Genomic DNA, 11116 nt, shown 5'->3' on the forward strand with positions numbered 1-11116 from the left:
CAACGAAGAGCAGCAGCAACAGCAGGAAGACAGTCAGACTTACACCCGAACACCTTTAGCCAGCCTCATTTATATTACGTTACACTCGCTCTCTCACTCTCTCGCTCTCTCTAGCTCTCTTACACGCACGCACACTTACTTATGACGACTACAAGCAAACACAAGCCGCAACATTGCAAAATTTGCTTGCTCACTTCCACGCGCCTGGCGTGTTGTAGTTTTTGTTGCTTTGCTGCTTCTCCATGCATTTTGCTTAATTTCTCACTTGTTCCTTTTCCACATGCACACACACACACACGAACATGCATGCATGCATGCACGCACTCACTCACTCACTCACTCACTCACTCACTCACGCAGCTGCTCTCTACCGCTCATTTGATTTAGTTATTGTAGCAATTTTAATTACCAGCACTTGAATGGGCGACTTTGCCTGCGCCGTTGTCGTCGCTGCCGTCGCTGCCGTCGCTGACGCCGCTGTCGCAACCGCATCACCAAAATATATATGTATGTATATTTAAATGTAAAAGAAATTGAAACAATACAAATGGCTCTGCGGAGTGACTGCTAGTCTACTTTGGCCCCTGACAACCGCCAGGGTCTGACACCTTCGTCTGTCTGTCTGTCTGTCTGTCAGCCTGTCTGTCACTGCGCTGCGCTGCGCCCACAATTTCAAACAGCAGCAACAGCAACAAACACGTTCGTTAAATGCTGAATAAATTTTCTCATATAATCGTCGTCGCAGTCGTCGTCATCGTCATTTTGCTCCCCCTCTTTATCCCTCACTTCGCACCCCACTCCACCCCATCCCAACTAAAGGCAAATGTTGTTGTTGTTTCCATCAGCGCTCTGCTGCCGGCGTCGATGTCGCTGCCGCTGCCACTGCCTGTGCCCGTTGCCATCGCCGTCGCCGTCGCCGTCGCCGTCGCTTCGCACTTGGCTTCGGCTTGGATTGGTTGATGTCGTTTCGTTAGTTTAGTTCGGTAACTCGTCGGTCGCGCAAGCAACAACAGCTACAGCTACGGCAGACGGCTGAAAGCTGAAGCTGAAGCTAAACCAAACGCAAAACCAATGCCAAATGCCAAAAGCGGGCGGCAAAGCTAAGAAAAATTACGAAAAATTTCCTGTGCGCCGCAGAAATAAATTAAATGTATGTGAGTGTGACCGTGTGTGCGTGTGTGTTTGAGTGGGAGAATCAAATAGCGGAGCAAAAGTGTTAGCTAGGCAGCAGCAGCAGCAGAAAGTGTGCGCTCCACTCGATATTTATTTATTATTGCAAAAAGCTAAACCAAAAACAAAAGCAAAAGAAATTGCATTGCATGGGCCAAAAGACGTTGATGGCGTCGGTCGCAGGAAGTGCGACAGATACAGATACAGATACAGCTACAGATACACAAATGCCAAACCTAACCAAATCGTTTGGGCCAAATCCAAAGCAGCCAGCGAAGCTAGCGCGAGAACTCAACCAAGCGAGCAGAGCCCAAAGCAGCGGCAGAGGCAGAGGCAGCAAGTTCTGTCTGTCTGTCTCGAGGCGGCATGTGTGTGCGTTTGTGTCTCTCTCAGTGCAAGTGTGTGTGTGTGTGTGTGTGTGTGTGTGTGTGAGTGTGTGTGCACCCTGGCCACCGTATATTCTTTTGTCAGTTGTATGTGAACTCTATGCCCGCTCTTTGCCTCTTTTTGTTCCTCAAAAGACGCTACCAAAAAGGATTTAAAATTGTCCACAGTTGCGCGAGATGCTGTTGTTATATGTATGTATATGCTATACATACAAACCATACATGCATACATACAAACATACATGTGTACGTACAATTTGCAGTTATCTAAAGCCGCCGCCGCCGTCGCTGCCGCTGCTGCACGTTATACACACAAAACAAAATTGTCAAATCAATAAAAACGCGAGCAAAGTGTCGCCGCAGTCTCTGTCGCTGTCACAGTCAGCGCCAACGTCGCAGTAAGCGTTCGCCTGCGCTTTGCTGTTTAACAGTTGCCATTAACATTAACTGTAAAATTCCAATACTAAGCTGATGAACTTGTTTAAATGACAGATTTAGACAAAGCACAAAAGCTAATCAAAAACTTCATAGCATTTATATATGTATGTGCAAAAGAGATGCAGATAGCCAAGTGCAGAGCTTTTCGCTGTGCTTCTTGTTCTACTATGCTTAAACGAGTTACTGACCAATGCAATAATTAGCTGCTTGCACACATTCATACACACACACACACATGTGTGTGTGTGTGCGCGCTATTGCAACTCCAATAGGATTTATTGCGTCAACTCGGCGTCGGCGTTTTCAGTTTGTATTTTTTTCATGTATCAATAATTACGGCGAAAGAAACGTTGAGAGAAAAAAAAAATAACGAAATTGAAGCAGCGGCGCAATGAACGAATGGCCGAACGAGCAGGCCAACCAGCAACAACAACAACATCATTGGAGACATGTTTGCGCGGCAGCGTCGCTCATTTATTTTATGTCTCGCTGCCGTGGCTGTTATTGTTGTTGTTGTTCTTATTCTTCTTCTTGTTGCTTGGCTAGCTGCTTTTGTTATTGTTGTTGTCGTGGCGTTGGCGCTGCTTGCCCAACCCGGCACGGCCTGGCCTGGCCGATGTTTTCTGTTTGTGTATGCCTTCATGTACACATACATATGTTTGTGTGTGTGTGTGTGTGTGTATACCAAATGTGTGCATGACACGACCCGCAGCGCTGCCAACGTCGCTGTCGCAGTCGCAGTCGCTGTGGCTATAGATGTTGACTGTTGTTGTTGTTGTTGTTGGATATGCTTTGCGCTTTTTGTTTTGCGTTGAATGCCCCTTGGCTCGTCGTCGTCGTCTCCCTTGCCTTGCGACGATCGCTTTGCTCCACTGTGCAAATTGAGAAGTATTTATGTTTTACACACACACACACACACACACACACACATATTAATGTACATATGCATGTGTGTGCGTATAAATAATAGAAAAGTGCGTGGATGCCTTTGCCGCTCTTCTTCAGTTTGAAAACTTGTACACTTACACACATTCGCCCTGGAATCTAACTGCACTTTGGTCTAGCTATGCATGTATGTGTGTGTGTATGTCGCTTCGACAACTTGTCGACCAGTTAAGTTTCTGTTTGCATTCACTCGCGTTTATAATAACTCATTCCACTCAATCCAACTCATTTCGGCTCAGCGCAGAGCAGCGCAGCGCAGCGCAGTTCACTTCACTCATTCGTTTCTAAAATACAATTTTTGTGCTTGTTTTGTTTTTGTTGTCTTTTGCTTTTATTATAACGCAGCTCAGTTGCGGATTTGTTATTTCGATATTTAGTTGGATTTTCTGTTGTCCGTCCTCTGGCTGCCTCTCGCAATGTTTCTACACGTAAAAAGTTGCCGTCTGTGTTTGTCCGTCCGTCCGTCTGTTTGTCGTTCGAGTTTTGTGATGCCGCCGCCGCCGCGACTGCTGCTGCTGCTGCCGTTGGTGGCGGTTTTGTCTCGTTCCTCGCTGATTGCTTTGGCCTGTCCCCCCCCCCCCCCCCCCCCCCCCCCCCCCCCCCCCCCTCCTGCCCCTTGCCTTTCGCCTTTCATTCCCCTTGCCCAGCTCGATTCCAGCTCGTTTTGGGTGTATGCCGCTGTGCAGTGTTTCTTTTTCATATTGTTTAATTTATTTCGTTGGTTTTTATTGTGGTCGTTGCCGTCGTTTCATGTGTGTGTGCGTGTGTGTGTGTCTCTGTGTGTGTGTGTGTGTGCGCTTGTGAATTCGTCATTTCGTGCTGTTGCTGCATTTCCAGTGTCTGTCTCTAGTTGTTCCGTTTTACCTTCGCTCGTTCTCTGTCCATTGCACACAGCTTCGCATTATTATCGCCATCATCCCTTCAAATTGAACTCACATTTTTGAGGCATTCATCATGAATTTGTTTTTCTTGTTTAATTTTAGTCATTTAGTTGCTTTGGGCCCTTTTCTCTGTTTCCCTGCCGTTTCACGCCAGTCACCCTCGCCGCACACACACACACACACACACACACACTCTTGTTGCATCTGCATCTGGATTTGAATCTTTAAAGCAGCTCTGAGCAAAAATATTGCACATTTGCTGCGCCCCCTTCCCCTTTACGCTCTTGGCCTTCCAGTAAATCGGCCGCCATTTGATCGTCTTCCAGCGGCGCATTTGGCATTAACACGCAGAGGCGAGCTCTGTTTCCAGTGGAATGAGCCGATGTCGAGTCAGTGATAAATTATAAATAAGCGTGGGCGTGTGTATTCTGGTCACATATTCTTTGCCTTCTTTAAAGAGCAACAAATATTTTTCAATTGCAAGGCAATGAGATAACCGTAGACATACATACATATATTTCCACGGATCCATTATACATACATATATTAAGTATTCATGCGCATACATATGTATCTAGATATGTTGAAAAGTATATGTTAGTATATATTAGCAATACTGTGGCCAAAACCGTAAGAGCTAGAGATTTACAATGTTAACTGCAGTTACAAATGTAAGGCCAATTCCACCCGGAAGCGTGGAAAAATCGCGGAAAACGCTTGCATGCTTTTTGCTTGACTTTAAGCTCAATTTCAAAGAGCACTATTCAAATTAATTTGAAATGTGTTTCACACTTTTCGGAATATTCACCCGTGCTCGTGGAAATCTTACGATGTATCCCATACAGCCAAAAGCTTTACACAACATTTACTAGCTGGAAAATATATCTCTCATCTTTTCGGTCGCATTTAGGACAATGAAACATTGTCTCTTTAAAGACTGAGAAATCCCTCTGCTTTCTTTCAACTTTCCTGTTAACTTCGAATTCGCAAATGTGACGCAATTCGATTTACTGAATAAATTATTGGCTTTGTTTGTGATCTATGTGGAAATAACCCAATGTCGAATATTGTTTTGGACTTATCTTTAATTGCTTCTACATTCTTAACGCGCGAACAGTTAGTTTAGCTTGGTTTCTTATCAGCTGCGGAATTGGCTCTGGCTACGCTTACTCAATAAACCGAATGTCTTTGTCTTTGGTTGCAGCGCGACTGCGAATTCGACGTTTCATTGGAAAAGTAGCACAAACCGTTAGTTGCCCACACACTGGTCAATTGCTCAACCCGCTCTCTCTCTCTCTCTCTCTCTCTCTCTCTCTCTCTACACTTCCTTGTACACGTTCTCTTCCCATGGTCCGTTTCGTTTCCGTTGTCTTTGTTCGCAGCTGCAGCAAAAGAAATGCATTTCATAAATGAACGAGTTAGTGCTGCCAATTTGGCTATTTTCTGGCTAAAATTTGGCTGTAGCCGAAAACAGCTTTTGCCAACAATTTGTCTGCGAAGAGCTGTTAACATTGAATTTAGCTAATTTTTTGAAGCGGCATTTGCCAACACTGGAACGCAGCCAGGATTGCCTAAAAATACTAAAACTAGAAATTTATTTATCAACTATTGATACACTGGAAAAATGGAGTTGCATAAATGATAACATTTTCCTGAAAAACTGAAAGTGCGAGAGCGAAAGATTTTCAAAAGATGCAATATTGGCAATTGTTCACCAAATGTTGTGTTGCAAACGTTTTGCTCAGGTGGCAACTCTGCCTGTGGCAGGTCTCTATTATTTTGCCAATTAGCTTTCTTGCGCACACGTTCCCTTTGCTTGCCGCAACCCCTCCGCGCGCGAATCTATCTCGAAAGTGGCAACTGACGCGCTCTAGAGCTGACCGACATGTGCGTCATTGTTCTCTGTGCAATGACTCACATGCGACACACACACACACACACACACACACACACACACACGCACACAGACATGCTTATCTGTATCTGATGTATGGTTCTTTGATTCGGAGTGACAAACATTTATTAAACGAATACGAGGCAAAGTCAGTTTTGTGCGGTCGCCTTTAATCTGTTTAATTTCAACAAGTCCACAAAAAGCAACAACGAAAACAAGACTGCACGACTGGAAGATATCCTGTAGAAATGTAGACATACAATATTTGTATCTAGATACTTGGATTCGGCTCGATGAGTTTACGTTCGATCTGATCTCTCGGGACTTCCCCTTTGCCTTTAAAAAAAAACAACGAAACGCGCTAATTGTTAATTTCAATCATCATTTTTTACAATTATAATTCCAAAACTGAACAAACACATCGTTTTGTGTGTTGTCTGTGTGTGCGTGTGTTAAACTGGCCAAAGAGGAGCCGGCAAATATCTAAAATGAAATCATTATTCAAATTTCAAAGTATTTCCCGCAAGTGAGTGAGCAAAAACACACACAAAATACGAGAAGAAGAAGAGCGACATAATTAATCGTTTTAATATGAAAATTTGAATTCAAAAATCTACAAAAGCCACAACAACAAGAGGAAGAGCCATAAAACAACCGAGTTCCAATTGGGAAAACGAATAAGACGAAACAAATTTGTTTTGGTGAGTAAAACAAAGGCAGCAGATAAACAGAGAGAGGGGGAGAGAGAGAGGAATGGGAAGAGTAGTTCTTACAAATATTAAATAAGTTAAATAGTTACAAGTAAAATGAAATCCATGAAAATAAAAGTTTGTAGCAGATACAAATTTCAGTTAAGAACTAGTTGGCCAACAAATTAAATTGTAAGCGAATTGAAAAGATTTTTTTTGAAACGAGCGTAAAAATCATCGATTGCATTTTTGCTCTTCGCTTCTTTCTTTTGTTGACATTTCGAAGAGGCAGGCAAAAAGACTCGAGTGTAACTCCAATTGGAATGTTTCTGTAATTTTTCACATATGTCCAACTCGAAAAGCTGGCCCAAAAAGCTTTGTATTTGTTGCCCGAAAGTTTTGTTATGGATCCTTTGGAGCGGCTCTTTAAGAATTTGCGAATGCACTTATTTTTTAATTTTCAATACGATTAATCGTTTTCTATTCCAATCAGATATCTCATGCTCAGATACAAGTTTTTGTCGTCTCGAGTTGTCAAGTTGGCGTTCTTCTTGGTTATCTGCTTCTTGCCTGTGGCAAGGACTCGTCTGCTGCTTTATCCTTTTGTTGAATAATCCGATTTAAGCCTTAATTAAATACCCCTGCTCTGGTCTCTCTGGTCTCTCTCTCTGTCAAGTATTACATATTTGATTACGTGCAACAAGCGTTTTAATTGTATTTGTTGTCTAATGAAATCACAGACAAGACGTGCGCGGGGGGGGGGGGGCACTTCGTACAGTTGTTAACATTAGTCAAGAGATAATTCGTATTATTTTCCTATAGCCATAAAATTATCCTATCAAAGTTTGGGAAAAATGCATAAACTCTTAGAAATAAGTTAGTGTGGTCGAGTGGGGAGTGCACGACTATGAGATACCCTGATCTCAACTTCGAGTTGTCTTTCTAGCTTCCTTCTATACACACACACACAAGCACGCATGCAACTTTCTGTGCTTCTTCTTCTTATTTACTTAGATCCCATTTCCCCTATGAGAAAATGTTCCTAAATAAATTCGGAGCTTATAGTCCGATTCTCATGATGTTTGAAGCTCTCCAAAACGTGATCCAGTTCTGCGAGTTTTCAAGTTATGCTCCAAAATCCGGGATAAGGATAAACCTTGACTGCGTATATATGCGCATATATCAGAATATCAACTTGATGTCTATAGCTTTAAGGATAGCCGAAATAGACGAACGGCTGGCCGGACATGACCAGACTGACTCAGCTCCGGCTAATAGAGCCGTAATGAGTGTGGCCTGGATTATAGTGGTGCCAGAGGAAATGTCCGCCTAAGAGAGCTCTTCTTGTGGCTCAAGATCCAATTTGAAGCAGCCGCATTTGATTGACTTCAGGCTGAATGTTGTTCATCTGCGATTTGGAGATAATCCACGCCAGGCGACATGTCCAACTGTGAACACCCCTGTCCCAGTTGCCGGTACAGTTACAGCGTCCTCTCTCTCTCTCTCTCTCTCTCTCTCTCTCTCTCTCTCTCTCTCTCTCTCTTGTTATCAAAGTTTGTTGTTGTTGTTGTTGTTGTTGTTGCCATAACAATGACATGGGGCAGCAGAAGCTGAGCACATTTGGTTGCATTCTGTGCAGCCACAAAGCCGCCCAACACACACACACACACACACACACACACCCTAACCTCTAACCCCCGCGCCCAACTTTATTTGGCATGCTCCCCCCTCCCCACCTCATTCCATTACCCTTTCACTCTGCCCATGCATTTGTATTTGTATGTGTGCTTTTCCGTTTGTATTTGTGCACTTGCTCCAACTGCTGCCAGGCCTGGAACAGATGCTGCCTGCTTGCACTGTGCGTCGTCGTCTCTGCTGCTGCCTGCTGCTCGCTGTTGTTGTTGTTGTTGTTGTTGTTGTTTTTATAGCCCGAAGCTCGCTTTGAGTTTTGAGTGGGCAGGCGACGGCGACGGCGGCGGCTTTGGTCTGTTGCAAATGGCAAATACGTCAATGCCTCCCGCATGCCGCCTGCCTGGCTCAACCTCGTTTACTCCTGCACCCCGCCCGCGCACTGTTCGCTCGCTCCGATGCTGCATTGCTCTCACTCTCCTCTCACTCTCCTCTCACTCTCCTCTCTCTCGCTCACTCTCACTCTCTCGCTGCCATTTGCTCGCCTGCGTTCGCCTGCTCATCTGCTCGCTTGCTCCTTCGTGCGCGCTCTCTCGCTCTAATTTATGGGTCGTGTGTGCCCCGTTTCCATTCCACCTCCTGCTGCAGCAGCAACAACAACAGCAACTATTTCACCGTTACATAAATACCCAACTACAACAACAACAACAACAACAACAACCGCAACAAATGCAAGTTTCTGCTGCTGTTGGCTGCATAAATTCATTTGTTTGTTGTTGTTGTTGTTGTTGTTGTTGTTGCTGTTGTTGTTGTTGTTGTTGTTATTACTAGCGCTGCCAGCGTCGCTGCTGTCACTGTCACCGCTGCCTTTGCCCCTTTTCCCCTTTCGGGGCTGGCGGCGTCGTTGCCATTTTCAATTTTAGTTTTGCTTTTGCCTTCGTTCGGTTTGGGTTCGTTACAGCCAACTTCCACTCCTTTGCACACCCCCCCCCCCCCTTATACAATGGCCCCCTTTATGTTGTGCCACCCACGTAACGTGTGTCCTTGCGCGCTCGTTTCCTGTGCGCTCGCTCGCTTCTGCCAAGCCACGCCAAACCGTGCGACAGCCCATGGCTCTGGCTGGGACTTGGTCTGGCTCTGACCCGACCCATTGTCCCGGCTGAGCTGGCCCGTGTCCCGTGTCCCGCGTGCCGTGTCCCTTTTGTCCGCCTCCTTCTCTTCATAGCTCGGCTCAACCTCCCCGTTTCGGTTCAGAGTTTACATTTTATGTGTGCTTGTGCGAGTGTGTGTGTGTGTGTCCGTGTCCTTTTTTTACACAATTTCCTTGAGCGCGCGCAGCCGACAGACCCAACGCCCCCCCGCCTCGTCTGGTTAGCGATATCCTTGATAATAATGTGTACAACACCAAAAAAAACAAGTGGACGAGCCAACATCTTCCACGCAACCAACACCCGCCCTCCCCCCTCCCCCCCCTCCCATCTAGTTCTGCCTGCCTGCCTGGCTAGGCATTCCAGCTGCACTCAAATCCATTTCATTTTATTCCGGTTCTGTTTGGGCATTTCATTTCCACTCTTGCTTCCCTCCCCTCCCCGCTCTCGCCTTCACCCTGCAAGCCACAACAGAATTGGCAGGCGAAGCGTACAGTAAATATTACTTAAAAAGGAAACTCATTCCAACTTTGATTTGCAACCTATTCAAATATATATATAGATATATTATATATGTATATATATATATATAGATAAATTAACATAAATTGTATGTCCTCAAAGCAAAGAATATTTCGTCAACTGTAAGAGGCAGAGAAACGAACGGAAAGAGTATATAAATGGAGGAGTATATTGATGGAAGAGTATATAAATTGAAAGAGCAACAGAACAACTTTTAAACACAAATATATATGTTTGTAAATGTAAACACATTCGACAAGAAAAGAGACGAGTCTGTGTTGATATTTAGGCATATTTCATATTTAATAGCTTTCATTTTAAATGTTACCTTGAAAGTTGTTATACAAAATATTGTTGTTCCGTTCACTTCCGCTCTCGTATTCAAGGTCTGGAGTTTGCCGTACGCTTTAGGCACAGTTCACTGTACACCAGGGTTGCATAGATTTTTAGCTTAAGTGTTGCCACGCTTGCGTTTGACAATTGAAATAAGAATAAGAAAATAAATAACAAATTTAATGCTCTTAAGAAATTATGAAATGCGACAACTGGAAAGTGCATATTTTTGCAATTCGTTTATGGAAATAATGAAATTTTGATTTGCGGTTGACTGAGAGAAAATGCTATGTCAGCTGCAGAAGGCGTTGGCGGGGGGAGGGGGCGGGCCAAGGCGAAAGCGCATAGAGAACATTGAAAGAGGGCAACATCGTTAAATGTTACTGCTGCAGTTTACTTGTTGCTGCAGTCGCAGTCGCAGTCGCAGTCGCTGTTGGCGGCGCAGCTGCGGCTGCAGTCTGGATAGAAACGTTGCAGAAGTGGGGCATAAAACACAAGACCAAGACCAAGACCAAGACCGAGCTAACAAATGAAGATCGCGATGACGGCAAACGGCAAGTTCTCTTTTCACTCAGTTTAGCTGTCTCTGTCTGTTGCTTGCTTGAGTCAATAACCCCGCAGCAGAGAAGCAGCAAGAACAAGAACGAAGCAAGCATGCGAACAAGCGGTATGAGCCGCTCACTCCACGTCTCGCTCGCAGCAAGAGTCAACTTGAGTAATGAGAAGAGGCAAAGTCAAAGTGAACTCAAAATTGTCGGAGCGTTATAAAGTCGCCCGCCAACAATCAAATGAGAGGCGGGGCGGCAACAAGAACAACAACAACAACGATTTGTACCTAAATCTAAAATGTGCAGTCTGTGTGTGTGTGTGTGTGTGTGTGCCTGCACGTCGAAGATGATCAACGAATGCGCGAACAAGTGAACATTAATAAATAAATATGTGTGTATGTGTGTACGTACGTACATATGTATGTATGTGTGTATGTGTGTAGCGAAAGCGCCACGGTTGGAATTGAAACGCGCCAAAGGGACGAGAGCAGCCAATAAACAAAGCAACTCGCACACACACACACACACACGCA

This window comes from Drosophila virilis, unplaced genomic scaffold (assembly GCF_030788295.1).
Source record: "Drosophila virilis strain 15010-1051.87 unplaced genomic scaffold, Dvir_AGI_RSII-ME tig00000021, whole genome shotgun sequence".
In the NCBI taxonomy this organism is placed as follows: Eukaryota; Metazoa; Arthropoda; class Insecta; order Diptera; family Drosophilidae; genus Drosophila; species Drosophila virilis.